General features: G+C 48.5%; 1 protein-coding gene and 1 long non-coding RNA gene across 14 annotated transcripts in view; one reads left to right on the plus strand and one right to left on the minus strand.

Annotated features, from left to right (window-relative positions):
- ERG (ETS transcription factor ERG) overlaps nt 1-4029 on the minus strand; it is a 186046-nt gene extending 182017 nt beyond the window's left edge. Inside the window, exons 1-2 of the mRNA XM_038581499.1 lie at nt 3872-4029; nt 1414-1515 (exon numbers count right to left, since the gene is read on the minus strand). The gene's annotated coding sequence lies outside the window, so the exon portion shown is untranslated. The remainder of the gene's footprint in view (nt 1-1413; nt 1516-3871) is intronic.
- LOC102152343 overlaps nt 3635-16468 on the plus strand; it is a 63876-nt gene continuing 51042 nt past the window's right edge. For 3 of the 13 annotated variants that reach the window (XR_005382380.1, XR_005382392.1, XR_005382393.1), the window contains exon 1: nt 3639-3884. This is a non-coding gene — a long non-coding RNA (uncharacterized LOC102152343). Of the gene's footprint in view, nt 3885-3986; nt 4050-4543; nt 4586-4618; nt 4718-4953; nt 5654-8301; nt 8735-16468 lie in introns of those variants that run through there. The other 10 variants (XR_005382382.1, XR_005382391.1, XR_005382383.1 and 7 more) reach the window with 9 other exon arrangements.

Genomic DNA, 16468 nt, shown 5'->3' on the forward strand with positions numbered 1-16468 from the left:
CAATTATCTACAAAGACAAAATAGAGAGTTTCTTCAATAGGATATGGCTTCTTTCCAAATAACTACAAATACCTATTGCAAAGAGTTGAACACTATAGATCTCCATCACTTCACGGGTTGGGGATCCTCACCCCCAGCAGCTCAGAAAGCGTCCTTACAGGGCATACGGTCCTTATAGAAATTATCAAATTACAGTGAGGTCACAGGGTGTACCCTAATCCAGTATGACTGGTGTCCTTACTCATAGAGGGCAGATTGATATGAAGACATGGGAAGAAAATGACCATCACAAACCAAGGAGAGAAGCCTGAGACAGACTCTCTCTCATGGCCTCACAAAAACCAACTCTGCCCACATCCTGACCTCAGACATCCAGCCTCCAGAACTGTGAACCTATTTGTGTTGTCTGAACCCTCAGTCTGCAGTACTTTGTTACAGCTGCTCTGGAAAATGAATATACTTTTATTAAGGGACTTGCTCAATATTTCAATTGACAAAAACTAGTGGCCTGATTTGGGAGGGTAGGGGGAAGGGTGTGCCTCAGGAATCACATCCAATTTATTTGCAACCTTTCTTACTAGACATCAACTCTGTTCAAGGAATGTACCAGGCCCCATGTATTATTGTCCCACCCACTAATCACTCCTGGTTTCATTTTGGCAAAACAGAGACTTTTATAAGTTCTGTGGCCTGAATGAGTGCTATCTGTATAAGCCCCATCATAACCTCTTCTAACCACTGAAATGCTTTTCTGAGAGAAGCTTGATGGTTTTCCAACAGCTAAGGGGTGTATTTTGCAGATAAAGGGATGAAATCCTCCACCTTTTTTTTCTTCTTCTTTTTTTTTTTTTTTTTTTGCCTAACTAATGACGACAGAAACCAATTCCCTGTGTGTGCCTCTTGAAATGAGGCTTCCACTGAATTCCGGTGAGATAACTATAAAATAGCCATAACCTAAACTTTGTAATATAATAGGAAAATGTAAACAACATAAAGTATAAATATCCATAGATACTGCCCTTGGCCTCTGGTCCTTCTGGAAGGAGCAGACCATGGCCGAAGGCAATAAAAAAAGGAGTGATAACAAGGTTTATACTTGGAAGGCAGTGACATAACCAACACTCCCGTGTCAGTGTCAGGGGCTGGCAGGCATTCCTGGGCTCAGGGCATCTTACTTAGCAGAGACAATCAGTGGAACCAACACAATCTCTCAACATATACCAAATGGTCCACGGAGAGATCTTTGGTTTTTGTTTTTTCACCATAAGTATAATCTTCAATCCTCATCACCTATTTCACAAACCCCTTACCCACCTCCCAGCGCAACAAAAGGTCTTGGGAGGTTTGGGAACACAAATATCAAATATTCAAGATGTTAAAGGAGAGATAGGGTTATCTGGGATTTTGTTTTACCTTTAATTGCCCTTGGCCCCACCATCTTTTTTCTCTATGAGTCATTTGTCTTGCTTTGGGTCAATACTGCTTTTCTTGGGTCTTCAAAGATCTTGAAACAAACTGAAAAAGAATTTAAATATATTAAAACTTGGGTTTTTTCCCCAAAATATTAATACCAAAGATCAACTCTATGTTTAGTGACAAAGTCTATTTCTTAAACAAATACTCTAAAATGAGAACGAACTTAAAATCCTCCCTTTAAATAAAAGGGGGGGGGGGGAGTGGCAACATTCCTCCAGGGAAGCTCAGCGTTATGAAGCAAAAATGAGGAGTGAAACAAAGGCCAAGCCTGAACTGGCATACTGAAGCACACATATACTTTTGCAAAGAAAATATTTTGAAAACGTTTTCCTTTCCTTACAGACCCCAGCTTTAGTAATAATGGTTTCCCCAGATCATCCTTTTAGCACTTTTGTCTGCTCAAAACAAAGAGTAATAGGGTTTATTAAACATCTTGAGAACTGTAATTAAACAGTCGTTTTAGTTCCAGGAAAGAAACAACCCTTTTAATTTGTAAATGCTGAGGAGGATCCATATTTTTAAAAACATTAGAACACGAACAAGCTGAAATGGGGGGGGGGGGGGCAGAGAGGGAAGAAGGAGGGGGAGAGGGAAGGAGAGAGAGAGAGGGAGAGAGAGAGAGACTTCCTTAGAATATGCTTGTTGCCACAGTTCTAAAATTCAATCTCTTTTTTGGAGATACAGGAATTTCTGTGCTGATGCAACTTTCCAAGTAAAATATCCAATCCGAAAATATTACATTTAACAGAATCCTCACAACATGACAAATTGCAAATGGCAACTGTTTCAGTTGAAAATATTTTCAAACTAGAAAATGTCTTAAGTATTGCATCAAAATCAATATTTGCAATGGGCAATAGTATTTATAAATGTTTCCGCAGCCCCACTGACCCTCCCACTCTGCTTGGGGTGCCAGCCAAGTCCATCTGAAGTCTTTGGGCCTGTGCTTTGGGACAGTTCATCCAGTTGCCCAATGTCACCACAAAGCGTGTTACAATACGAAAAATATAAACTCTTGGGAAACTAGTAGAATCCAAATCCACATGTATAATATGATTCCCATATTGTAAAAAGACCAAGAAACCTAGATGGATGAAAGATTAAAAGGAAGGGAGCAGCTCTAAGGAAGGGCATGAGATCCCTACCAGAAACGGGCTTTGAGTTTCCAGTGTGAATTAGGGGGGAGTCTTGTTTTGTTCAGTTATCTTCTTTCAGGGATTTTCTTCGTAACCAGGAAAAAACTAAGCAATAATCATTTTATACCCCTGAACGTATTTTCAAAGCGCTTTTCTCAACCGCAACGGGTGACTTCGGCACCCAGCCTTACGGAGCAGTGTTAGCCTAACTCAGGGACGGCATTTTTAGCCGGAAAGGAGAAGGTAACCGTGAATTAGAGCCTGCTTTGCCTGGCTGCGCAGACCTGGAGTCAACAAAGGGGTTCCCAATTTTTTTTCTCTATATCCAAAAGGCGATATTGATTATCACTCGGTTAAATGGTTTCCATAGACAAGTGGTTAAAATCGTATTTAGTTTCCAATTGCTGAAAAGGGAATAAGAGTTTTAAAAGCGTGGGCTAAGATTTACTATACTATGTCATCCTAGAGTATACTTTAGTGCCAAAATCTCTACATGCCGAAAGAATAACTTGATTTATGGCTGAATATTGCTGGACCTGATTTAAAGACAAGAGTAAAGCCCAGAGAAGATTCTATTAAATATGTGCAATGGGTATTTTTAAATTAGCATTATGGCGTTATTAATATTTCATTTATCCAGAGGGCACTTATCTGACAACATAAATTATCCATAACACAGCTGAGAAGCCACAAAGGATCCAAAAAAATGTCATGAAGTCCGAGGAGAGCAGCTTTGCCAGGGAAAGGCACGCTACCAGCCGCGTGAGGTAACAGCTGGCCCAATCAAAGCAGAAAAGCCAGAAAATTATGCAAACCAGACTCAAGAACTCAAAAAACACACAGCCATTTGAGAACTCTGGCGCGAGAGCACGCGGCTTAACCCTGCCCGCAGCCCCCGGTCCTGCAGGAGGGCACGGGCCCCAGAACCACGTGACCCGCGGGAGGACCCCCCCAGCCCCACCCCAGCCCCACCCCCACCCCAGCCCCACCCCCGCCACAGCCGAGGACACGACGCACGTCACCCGCGGGGTCACCGAGGCTCCATGTTCCCCACAGTCAGAGGCAGGAGAACGTTCGCGGTCGTTAGAAAGTGGCCCCTGGAGAGGAGTCAATAAAGCCAAACAGCTCTGAGCACCTCAAGGGCAGGCCTCCTTTGCCAAAGCAGCCTTGGGGCAAAGAAAGTGCCCTGGACGGGGAGCTCCGGGCGGAGCTGGCCTCCCAGCAGCTGGCAGAGCCGCTCTCTGCCTCAGTTTGCTCACCCGGAAGCCGTGGGTAAGAGAGAAGTACCGGGGGAACCGGAACCCGCATTGTGGGCGAGAGGGAGGCGCTGCGGGATGGGCGGCCGTTGCGGGGGGGAAAAGGTATTGTGGGTAGGAGGGGGGCATTGTGGGTGAGAGGGAGGCGCTGCGGGATGGGCGGCCGTTGCGGGGGAAAGAGGTATTGTGGGTAGGAGAGGGGCATTGTGGGTGAGAGGGAGGCGCTGCGGGATGGGCGGCCGTTGCGGGGGGGAAAAGGTATTGTGGGTAGGAGGGGGGCATTGTGGGTGAGTGGGAGGCGGTGCGGGATGGGCGGCCGTTGCGGGGGGAAAGAGGTATTGTGGGTAGGAGAGGGGCATTGTGGGTGAGAGGGAGGCGGTGCGGGATGGGCGGCCGTTGCGGGGGAAAGAGGTATTGTGGGTAGGAGGGGGGCATTGTGGGTGAGTGGGAGGCGGTGCGGGATGGGCGGCCGTTGCGGGGGAAAGAGGTATTGTGGGTAGGAGGGGGGCATTGTGGGTGAGAGGGAGGCGCTGCGGGATGGGCGGCCGTTGCGGGGGGGAAAAGGTATTGTGGGTAGGAGGGGGGGCATTGTGGGTGAGTGGGAGGCGGTGCGGGATGGGCGGCCGTTGCGGGGGAAAGAGGTATTGTGGGTAGGAGGGGGGCATTGTGGGTGAGTGGGAGGCGGTGCGGGATGGGCGGCCGTTGCGGGGGAAAGAGGTATTGTGGGTAGGAGAGGGGCATTGTGGGTGAGAGGGAGGCAGTGCAGGTACACGGCGGGCATTGTGGGTAAAAGGGAAGTGGTACGGGAAGGGCATTGCTGGTGAGAGATGTATTGCGGGTAGGAGACAGGTATTGTGGGTAGGAGATGGGCATTGTCTTAAAAGGGAGGCGGGACGGGTGCGGGACGGGCATTGTGGGCGAGAGAGGTCTTGTGGGTAGGAGACGGGCATTGTGGGTAAGAGGGAGGCAGTGCGGGTACGGGGCAGGTGTTGTGGGTGAGAGAGGTATTGTGGGTGGAAGACGGGCATTGTGGGTAAGAGAGGTATTATGGGTAGGAGACGGGCATTGCGGGTGAGAGAGTGTGGGTAGGAGTGGGGCATTGCGGGTGAGAGGGAGGCGGTGCAAGTCCGCGGAGGGGTGCTTTGGCCGTGCCAGGTGGACGAACAGAAGCATAACTATGTTGAGGGCTGCGTGTCCTCTCTGTTCCCCTCATCGCTGGACAAGGAGCCACTCGGCGCACACAGATTTTCCTGGCCGCCCAGTGTCGGCAGCAGCGCGTGTACCACAGGGGAGGCGGGCTCGCGGGAAGATGCACACCTCGATGCCCGGGAGCGCTGCCTCCATGACAGCACAGCGAACGGCAGCCTTTCGTGAGAAGAAACGGACTGACAGATGCCGGGGACAGAAGGGCTGTAGTCACCCCCGTGGTCCCGGTGACCACGGCCACGGAGGACACAGTTTGTCCATTCCCTGCCCCCGCAGATGGCAAAGGCGGCCTGCCCTTCCTGCCTTACAGAAGGAACCCCAGCTGTGGGTGTCCTGCTCATTCCCAGCGCCGCGTCACGGGTAAATCCTATCATGCGCACCCCTTCTTCCCGCCCCTGGTTGGCTGGTTTAGGGATGGGCGCTTGGATCCTGCAGGAAGTGAGCCAGAGGACTTCCGGGAAACATCTCTAGGCGGATAGAGAAAGGCCACATGATACCATCCTCTGTGTGACACTCGGAGCTGTGACAGCCACCCCAGGCCTATGAAGGGCGGTAGCCGGCGGACGAAACTAACATGCTGTGAGTGTCTGGGAGTCCATGAAGGACTACTCAGGGTGGGGAAAAGAAGACTTACCCAAGCCTGGAGACACAAAACATCCCATACACCATAGTACCTACGTACAAAAGAGTAACTTTCGACTCATTTACCATCTGCATCCAACTCAGACATGCTGAATATGCTCCACGGTTCTAACTTTAAAATGATCCACTGGAAATTAGCTCAGCCTGTAAGTCTCCCTGCATAAACACTATATCTAGGACTTAGAGAACGAAGAACGATTATCAAGATGAGAGACCTATCGCAACCGATGTATGTATTGAGTGCCCAGCGCTGGAGATGACATAGGACATGCCCTCTATAAACAGGGTTTATATATAAGGGTTTGATGGAAGGATAATACTTACAGTTAAATAGGTGCAGAGTAGGGGGAGAGGTACAAAAGAGGTAATTCTATCTAGCGCTGTCGAATAGCAAGGCCTCTCTGGGGGAGTTGGGGATGGGCCGTTAGTATTCGATAGGTAGGAATGGAGCAAAGAGCATGCAAGGTGGATGAGACAGGTGAGCAATGGTCTGAAGGTGAACAGGTGTACTTAAAGGTGTGCTGTAAGGAGAGTGTCTTTCATCTCCATGTCCACTTAGGGCACAGGGTGTGAGCTCAGATATATTGAGTGGTTCATCTCTGTAATTCAGGAGAAGGTCCACTGGTATGTATCTCCTTCCATTATCTAAACTCAACCCACTTTTCAAACCCATTCATTTATTCAATCGTGCATCCATCACCCATCCATCTGTCCTACATGCAATTGACTGAGGCCCCCACACGTGCCAGCTTCTGAGCTAAGCAGTAACTAGCACAGGCTTTGCCCATGAGCTGAGTCTAGTGGGAGAGACCAGGCTGCAGGGAACAGTGATAAATACCCACTACCCGCTGCTTTGTTTGACATGCCCCCACTGCCCCACCGCAGAATATGATTGAGGGCAGCCCCTGAGCTGTTTGGGACACTGAAGGAGATAATAAAACATTTAAGATCACAGGGAAGAGCAGTGAGAATTAGAAAGCTAGAAAAGATCCGCATCATGGACTCCAAAGAAGGACGTCCAGTAAGACACAAATAGTTCACAGCATCTGATCTGCAGAGGGATGAATAAGCATGAAAAATTCATTCAACCCACCATACGAATTGAGAACAGGCATTGGATCTGGCATGTCAGAACCTCATGGGGGCCTCTAACAGTGTTGCAGCAGAATGGTCAAGCAAGCTGGTTTCCAAATGAATGGTTGAGAGGATGTGTGAAAGTCAATGCAGGATTTTTTTTTTTTTTTTTTTTTTTTGAGACAGAGAAGGCATGAGCTGAAGTAGGAGCAGGAGAGAGAGAATCCAAGCACTCTCACTGAACGAAGAGCCCAAGGACTTGATGCCAAGACCTCAAGATCATGAGCTGAGCTGAAATCAGGAGTCCTACACTTAACCAACTGAGCCACCCAGGTGCTCCAGATGCAAACTATTTTTAAGAGAAATTGAGCAGCCAAGAGAAAAGAAGGCAGAGAAGTTGGAGGAAAAAGCACCGGTGCCTTTACCCACCCAACACTTGTTGTGTACCTACTATGCTTCAGAAACTGCTAGAAGTTCGGGATATATCAGGGCTCAAGAAGTCTTCCCCTCAAGTTTATGATCCACTTTGCTTATTGTTCTTTGTTTACTGATAATGAGCAAAGAAGATGGTACGTTTATGAATAGGATAGAGGGAACCAGTGGAGTAGTAGACCTAGAGATTCTTGAGACAGAGGAACCAGGGGTGGTCCCCACTGGAAGAGACATAGGAGAGGCCAGACACCACAGCACGTGGGTGGGGTCAGCTCTGGCAGGTGGGTGGGACCCCACTGCTGCAGAAGAAGTGGCATGCTGTTGGATGTTTAAGCCACCAGCTCTCCAAGGGAAAATGGACATGAAGCATTTGGCAATTTCTGTGGAGAATCTGTTGCCACCGTGGCCACACTCATGGAACCAACGGCAGTGCCTACACGCAGACTTGGATGGAGATGCGCACCATCACTCTAGGAAGCCCGCAGGAGCCGGCCCTGGCATACACCTGTGCTCCAGAAGCCAAGTGACAAAGGAGCCTGAGACTATATTAAAGGAAGAAGAGGATGGCAGAGGCAGTCTGTGCAAGGCAGCCCAGCCAGCTGCTGTCCCAGTAGCTGAGTCCCTGTGATGAGTCGCTTCTGGGAGGGGCAAATGCTAGGGAGATGGAGTTCAAAACCCAGAAAATACGAGCGGTCTGGCTGCTCTAAATTACTTCCATATCAGCTCTCTGCTTCCTGAAGCTCATTAATAGCCCAAAATGATGCCGTTTATCGTTGTCTCCTTCAGGCTGACACTGTTGGTTGTGTGCACATGTGTGTTTCCTGCTCTGACTTAGAACTCAGTGAGGCAGTGCTTGAAATCTTACAGAGTCCCCTGAAGGGTCTCCTTTTGCTCCCCATCATAAAGAAACGTCGCCAAAATAAACTAAGAGCAGTTTAACTGGAAAAAAAAAAAATAGCAAGGGTCTGCATGAATCACGTGTGAGCTTCACAACGGCCACAACCGTATGCTTCTTACCAGTTCGGTTTGCCTGGGTTGGCCGTTGTTTGGTTTATTTCATTTCATTCATTGTGCTTTAGGGTCAGCGTTTTGCCATTGGTGATGCTACATCGACCTCCGGCTCCAGGGCTTCTTCTCCATTCTTTCCTCGTGTGGAGAACAGAATGAAGAGAAACATCAACCCGCCCAGACACACAGACTCTTGCAAAGCCCATACTGCTCTTGAAGGAAGGGCCTGTCCCCTCTTCTCAGCCTTGCCCCTCGCATGTGAAAGCATCAGGCTGACCTTGGAGGGGAAGGTGTGGCTGCCAGTTTCCACCAAGACCAAACCCACAGCAGCAAAACAGCTCCGCAGCCTCTCAGTCTGGGGACCGTGATCTGCCTCAAGGTCCCAGTAAAAATGAGACGTTTGAAGGAAAACAGGCTACATTTGAAGAGCGGGGGACATCAAGAAAGAGAAAACAGCTATAAATACCACTTCTCTCCCCTTTTACACTGAGCCTTCTGTTAAAGGTACATTTACCAGGTTTTTTGTGTTCTTTTTTTCCTAGTTCAACTAGAAAAACATAAATATTTAGTCATTTCATAACAGCTGACAAGTGGGCCACAGGTTAAGGGACACTATGTATTTCTAAGAAAGTTCATCTAACAACATGTACCTTTGGGAGGAGAATCCCAAAGTCTGTTTTAGAAACAAACCTGACCATGATGACTTTTGTCTTGATATTCTCACAGGATCAAATCTTAAAGATGCCAAAGGCATTGATACCATCTTTGCAAACAATGAGATCCATTTCGTGTTTTTAAATTAACACAGGACAGAAAAATCAAAACACTGGTAATAACACATGATCATTCTTGAGGTTGTCTATGGAAATCACTAATTGCTAGTTAAATTAATGGATACTGTATTAACATCTCAATACTATAAACCAAAAAAAAAGCAAAATTCCTGAGTGACAAGACAATCCATAACAGAACCAAAAAAGACAACAATGTACATTAATAGAGTCAGGGGCCCAAAGAATATTACACATCATCACTACTAGGTGAAACCCTCCTGTTGGCATCACCCTGATGCTTTGCAGAAGGCAGATGTTTTTATTTTGAATACAGTAGGAAGAGGCAGATGGGAAGAGGGTAGAAGCTTTCTTAACAAAAATCAACCAGCATAAAGGAAGAAAAAAATACTGAACAATGTACAGAATTCTCTATGTTATATGCCATTATTGCTCTGTTAAAAAATAAAAAGCCCAAAATACCTACAAAATACCAACAGGGAAGGTTTCTCTTGTACCCTTTAAGGGTAAAGAATTTCACAAAGCCTTGAACTCACCATGAAAGTAGGTCTGTGCCCCCTGACTTTGCTCAAACACTTTGGCACACCAGTGACGAGCTCACCAGCAGGAGCTCTGAAACCAGCTTTTCCATCTCCACTGACTTCTGACAAGCTTCGGAGCCTGGCATAAAGATCACCTTATTTGTACTGGACACAATTTGGAAGTGAAACTTTTTAAATCCTCAGACGTATGTTACATAGAAGTCATGAGCCTCGCCACAAATGTCCTTCACCGATGTGAGGTTTATAACATACTTCTCACTTTACAGCTACGCACTCCAGATAGGATTTTCCATGATCTCCACCATTAACGAGTCGTTCAGTAGGAATTAACCGATCACCCCATGTGCAAAGCCATGCCCTGAGGTTTTGTAGGATGAGAAAGTTGCATGGTGTGTGTGTCTCACTCCTGGAGAGTCTACATGCCTCGCAAGACCGTAAGCTTGTGGATCGAGGTTTTATGATACAGAACAAGAGGACAATGTAGTGGCTCCCGTAAGAAGCACTGGGATAGCTCAGGGGAGGCGAAGACAGAGCTTCAGCTTGGGGTGGGTGGCAGGACCTAAATGCAACCACAAGGTGAGAGAGATTTCTTATAGACAAGAGAGGAGTGTAATCCAGGTAGAAGGACTAAGTAAACTATGCACAGTCCTCGTGTACACAGGGCGCACAGTGGAGCCACGTTTTCTGTGAGGATTGAGTGAGCCATGTGGGACTGGGCCTCCATCAACAGCATAACAACGTCTTTACCATCTTTACCACCTCCTGAGGCATGGAGGAGAGGCCTTCAGAGCAGGGCAGTGGCCTCAGACGGGGTGTGGAGAGAATCGGGTGGTCTCTCAGGCACATGTTCCAGAAAAGTGGAGAAGCAAGAGGGCCCAAGGAGGGAGAGATGGTGGGCACACCAGCTGGATGATTAGCACTCTGTGGATCACAGATGTTGGACACAGACCACCGGGGGGAGCCCAGGAGGACCATCTATCCAGCCCTCACCCCTTTTTCTGGAGATTTCTGAGCATCTGTGGCACAGAACTTCACAAGAGGCTTCTGGGAGGATAACCGAGGCATTGACTGGAGAGAGGGAGAGTCCGCAACACACTGCTGCTATGGCCCCACCAGGGTGTGATGCTTGGGCAGCCACGGGATGCAGGATGAGGGAGTGCCAGAGCCTGATGGCCAGCTGGGCCCAGAAGTGGGGCGGGAGGGAGGATGGCGAAGAAGCAAGAGGAGGAGGAGAGTCATGACAAAGATGGGGAGCTCTGTTTCAACCCCAAGAATGGGAAGTTTCATCCTGGGGTGCCTGACCCACAAAGTTGGTCAAGGTGAGCGGGGTTTCCACAGCTTCGTCTGGTCAGGGGCCACAACCCCAGCCTGCGCGGGGCCCCCTGCAGAAGTTGCTTCCAGGGTGGGCTGCACCACACAGAACACGGTGACAGAGCTGCCGAAGCCGCGGGGCCTCCCACACACCTGCCTGTTGAACCAGCCCCGTTAGAGTGTTCTTTTCTCACCTGCAACCTCTTCGCATTTTCAATTTGCAGCACTCACGAGGTATAATTACAGAGCTCATTCAGCGATTTTGTTAATCTTCTCTTGCTGGGAAAGGAGCTAAGTACCAGCAGTTTTCTTTGCTGGCCTCACCCTCTGGAATCTGCTGGGTTTTGCAATCCCCAAACCAGACCTTCCAGGCTGACACTCTAAACAAAAGGAGTGGGGAGGGGGGCTTCTCTCTTCTTATCTCATGTAGATAGAACATCTCAGTCTTTGTGCAAAAAAAAAAAAAAAAAAAAAGACGTCCTGAGCCAGAAAACACAGCAAGGCCACTGCCATTCCTCTGCAGGACAGTAACCGCCTTGTTCATCAGCCCAAACTCCAAGGCCTTTGGGGGCACCAATCATCAGGCCCATTTTTTTTTTAAGATTTTATTTATTTATTCTTGAGAGACAGCGAGAGAGAGAGAGAGAGAGAGGCAGAGGGAGGAGGAGGCCCCACGCAGGGAGCCTGACATGGGACTCGATCCCGGGACTCCAGGATCACGCCCTGGGCTGAAGGCAGCACTGAGCCACCAGGGCTGCCCCATCGGGCCTATTTATTGAGAGAGCCTGGAAGGTGACTATTACTATCTTCAATTCTCTTGGTAAAGACCTTGAGTCTTATGAAGATCACAGAGCTGATGAGTGGATGGGCAGGGACTCAAACTCAGAATTCAGACCCAGCTTCTAGTATTTCATGGATGGTGCTGTCTCCTGAGTGGAGGGAAAGCCACACCCTGCTGCACCAGCAGAGAAGGCAAGTGGGAGTCAAGCTTCCTCGAAGCATTCTGCATGTCACCTCCATTGTGGGGCCCTTTCTCAAGCCCCACAAACCCAGGAGAAAGTGGAAAGGTTTTCCTAAAAGAGCAGAGCAGCATTTCAGTCAGATCAATTACTTGACAGAACTAAGTCTCCTGTCCCAAAGCCAAAAATCCACATGTATGGGTACACGCAAGCTAGTCTTTGCTTTTTCCTAGATTCTCCGAAGAATCTCTTAGTTTACCAGATATCTCGGAAATGCTAAGTTTCATTAATCACCTCTCTGGATTAACTTCCTAAAATCTCAGGCCAGCCCAACCGGCCTTCCTGAAAGTTCAAGAATGTGATTTCAGGGACGCCTGGGTGGCTCAATCTGTGAAGCATCTGCCTTCGGCTCAGGTCATGATCCCAGGTCCTGGGATAGAGTCCCACATCGGGCTCCCCACAGGGAGCCTGCTTCCCCCCTGCCCCTGTCCCTTGTGTGTGTGCTCACTCGCTCTCCCTTAAAATAAATAAATAAAATCTTTAAAAGAAAAAAAAAAAAAAGAATGTGATTTCAGGCAGCCTCTCGGCAGGTGTTCCCCACACTGGTGTTTCAGACATGGCATGGACAAACCAGGGGCAGACCCAGAAATCACACCACCCACCCTCCACCCCATCATATCAACCAGCATCTAACAGAACCAAAAGGCAGTCTCCCAAAACAAAAAGCCTCGAGACCCTTCCATGGGAAATCAGAGCAGACACCAATTATCTGATCTGGAGGGGAGCTAGCTGCTCTAACACCACTGTCTTCTTGTTCCTTCCTACCACCACCAGCCCGCTACTTGCTCTGGAGAACTTCCCTCTGAAGCCAAGAATGAGGCCCTGGTTGTGTACCAATTCACTCCTCTCAATCCACTTGGAGCTCAGGGCCCAGAAAACACACTCCAGCTGTCCTTGGGGCTGAGGATGTGTGTACACAGGACAAACCCATCAGTATCCTCCATCCACTCCTGCTTGACGTTTATAGCATCACGAGTGAGAAGACAAGCTGTGTGACCCTGGGCAAGTCTACCTCTGCCTCCACCTGCACATCTATAAAATGGATACAATAGCAATAGCTACCTTATACGTCTGTTGAGAGGACTAAATAAGCTATTTAAAGACCTTCGAAGAGTTCTTGGAACATGGCGAGTGCAGTAAATGTTAACTACTTAATTAGTCACTAAATGGTATATGGAAAAGAACTTAACACAAGTTTGGGGGGATTATTTCTGAATTTTAAATACTTTGTCCGCTAGCGTCATATTTCTTGCTGTTAGAGGTCATTTAAAGGTGAGTGTGAATTACAGCAAGGGTGAATTACACACCCGCGACAGTAAAGGCAGGACAGGAAATGACAGTCCACTGCTGTGGCCTGACTTTGCCAGGTTTGGTTTTGTGGGATGGGTTCCCAGGGAGGTGGAACCAGAGCTGGAGATAAGTACACAGGGCACTCAACAAGCCATGCTCTTGGGATCAGCACACATGGATGCAGGTGGAGGAAGCAGGGCTGGGCAGGGGGAAAGGTGAACTGTGATCCAGCCCTGACAAAGGCCTCAGATGAGCCCCTGGGGCCCTCTGGAGCTGGGCTGATCCCTCAGAGCTGGGAGTCAAGTTCAATGGGGCCTGGCCTTTAACTCCTGCTGTGTGGTGAGCTCTCTGTGAGGCTCTGGTGTCCAGCCCTAGTCTAGGTGTTGCTGTGGTGATATTTTGTAGATGTGGTTCTATCTATAACTTACTGACTTCTAGGTTAAAGCAGATTGCTCTCCCTAATATCAGTGGGCCTCATCCAATCACTTGAAGGCCTTAAGAGAGCAGACTGAGGTTTCTTAGGAAAGAAAGTCTTAACCCCAGGCTGTAACATAAAAATCCTTCTGAGGGGTCCCTGGGTGGCTCAGTGGTTTAGCGCCTGCCTTTGGCCCAGGGCGCGATCCTGGAGACCCGGGATCGAGTCCCACGTCAGGCTCCCGGCATGGAGCCTGCCTCTCCCTGCCTGTGTCTCTACCTCTCTCTCTCTCTCTCTCTCTCTCTCTCTCTATCATAAATAAATAAAATCTTAAAAAAAAATAAAAAATAAAAAAAATAAAAATCCTTCTGAGTGTCCAGTTTGCCAGCCTGCCTGATAAGCGCCAGACTCAAGAGTGGGACATTTTCCCTTGCCTAAGTACTCAGCCTGCTGGCCCTCCTACAGGTTTCAGACCTGCCACTCCCACAGTTGTGTGGGTCAATTCTTCAAACTAAATTTCATTAAAATATAGACAGAGATACAGATGATACAGATACAGATACTGCTAGAAATCTACCTACATACGCCATGTCTATTCTACTAGACCTGCTTCTCCCTGCAGAGCTGTTACTGCTATGATGAATTAGTCATGGGCTGCCCTGGGAAAGAGGCATTGCCCTGGGCAGGGTTGCATCATCAGCTGGCACCAAAGAGGCATCTTCCAGAGACATTCTCAGCATCAGAGAAAACAAGGTCCTGCATTCTTGAGGGGAAGCTGAGCACCACATCCCAGAGTCCATGCCTATGGAGAAAACTCTATAGGTACGGGGAAAATTACTAGAACTGCAAGGTAAAACCAAGAATAATAAAATCACATCATTTAGAATTGGAAGGAATCTATCCATTATAAGTGTGAAATAATAGAAATGGACAGCATCAGATGCTCATGATGTTGAAGTAAGTCTCAGCAGACCAGGGACGTCAGGTGGCCCCACATGAAGTTACAGTGACCTCTGATATCAGGGGATCCACGACATTCATGCACAGTCAGAATGGGAGCCTGACACTCCCCTATGCACAGGAGGGAGGGGAGCCCCCCCCCCTAAAATCTGGACTCGGAGAGGGAGGATGCTGATTTGTAGGGTTTGCTGATCTCTATGTGGTATAAATACTGCACCCCCCATTCCGTTTACCAACAGTAAGGGATGGGAAGAGAAGGGCACATACACAGTTCCACATGTGACACTCGGAGACACTAAGTGGCCCATGGAAGAGAAAAGACACCTGGTGCAGCAGCTCCTCCACTCCACCTGGACGGGGAATGGGGACTTGGGTGAGGAAATCCACGAGCATGGCCACACTGAATCAGTGAGCTTCAGAAGAACCATTCAAGGCTTGAAGCTGCCAGTGTACAGAGACAGGTGCCTGATCCCCAGGTGAAGAGCGCCCTGAGGGCAGGTAAGTAAGGCCGTGGTGGGAGCGTGTTGAGCTACCATCCAGGGTGAGGTAAGATGGCCTGAGTGTCCTCTCATGCCATGGAGCCCATAGAAGGTTGCTGGGCTTCTGAGGGCAAGTGAACCTTAAGAGAAAGAGACTGGATGTGTACCAAGGGTGAAGAATCTGGGGACAGGGTGGTACAAGCAGGTAAATATAGGGAGCACCATGTTGCCACAGAGAGCTGTAGTCAGATGACCCTATAGGAGCCCAGAAGTCTCCACCACCAATGCCACATGAAGGAGAGCCAGGGCTTGGACCTCAACTACAATAAGTCAATAGCCTCTCTTTCTGCTCCAGCCCTAGGGGGCCAGAGGCAAAGATCAGTGGGGTAGGAGGCACAGAAGAGGGAGTGTAGGAAGAAGTGGAAACAGCTGGAAGACAGGGAGACAGCCAATGAGGCCATCACAGTTCTGAGACAAGCCCAAGTGCAGAGGATCTTTACATGGACTGGAAAATGGATGAGAAAGGGACTTTTGTTTGGTACATTTGTCTGAACCTCTCAATACTTGAAAATTAGACTGTTAATTAGTATCTGGAAGTGATGGGGAAAGTCTGGCACCTGGCAAGACTTGGATCTGGGGGGTGGAAAAGTGTCTCAGACTTGAGCAGTGAGTGTGGGTAACAAAGTCATGCTGCACCTGACTGGGTCCAGCTCATTCGGCCAACAGGGACACTGGTTTTCATATGCATGGCAGAGGGCTGGCCATGGCAGGAAAACCTGTAACAAAGCCAGGGGGAAATAGGCAGGTGTCAGGACCAATCAGGTCAAGAGTCAGCAACAGCCCACCTGGTCTCTAACAGGAGATGGGGAAATAAGAAAACGCCAAAGCAGTGAGCAGGGGGTCCAACATCAAAGACAAGACATCAACAAGACTGAGAAGCATCAGATGAATAAGCACCAAGAGACAGAATGGTCTAGAGCAGCCAGTGATCCAGGCTGGCACCAAACCCACTCCTCTACCCCCACCCCGCCCCATCCTGTCCTTGGGTCAAAGATACTGCACCTCACACCAGTCAGAATGGCTACAAGTAACAAGTCAGGAAAGGACAGATGTTGATGAGGATGCAGAGAAAGGGGTACCCTCTTATACTGTTGGTAGGAATGAAAGCTGGTGTAGCCACTCTGGAAAACAGTATGGAGGTTCCTCAAGAAGCTGAAAATAGAGCTACCCAACAACCCAACAATTGCACTACTCGATATTTACCCCAAAGATACAAATGTAGTGATTCAAAGGGGCACCTGCACCCCAATGTTTATAGCAGCAATGTCCACAATAGCCAAACTGTGGAAAGAGCCCAGATGCCCACTGACCCATGAATGGATAAAGAAGATGTGGTATACACACAATGGAATATTACTCAGTCATCAAAAA

This window comes from Canis lupus, chromosome 31 (genome assembly GCF_011100685.1).
Source record: "Canis lupus familiaris isolate Mischka breed German Shepherd chromosome 31, alternate assembly UU_Cfam_GSD_1.0, whole genome shotgun sequence".
In the NCBI taxonomy this organism is placed as follows: Eukaryota; Metazoa; Chordata; class Mammalia; order Carnivora; family Canidae; genus Canis; species Canis lupus.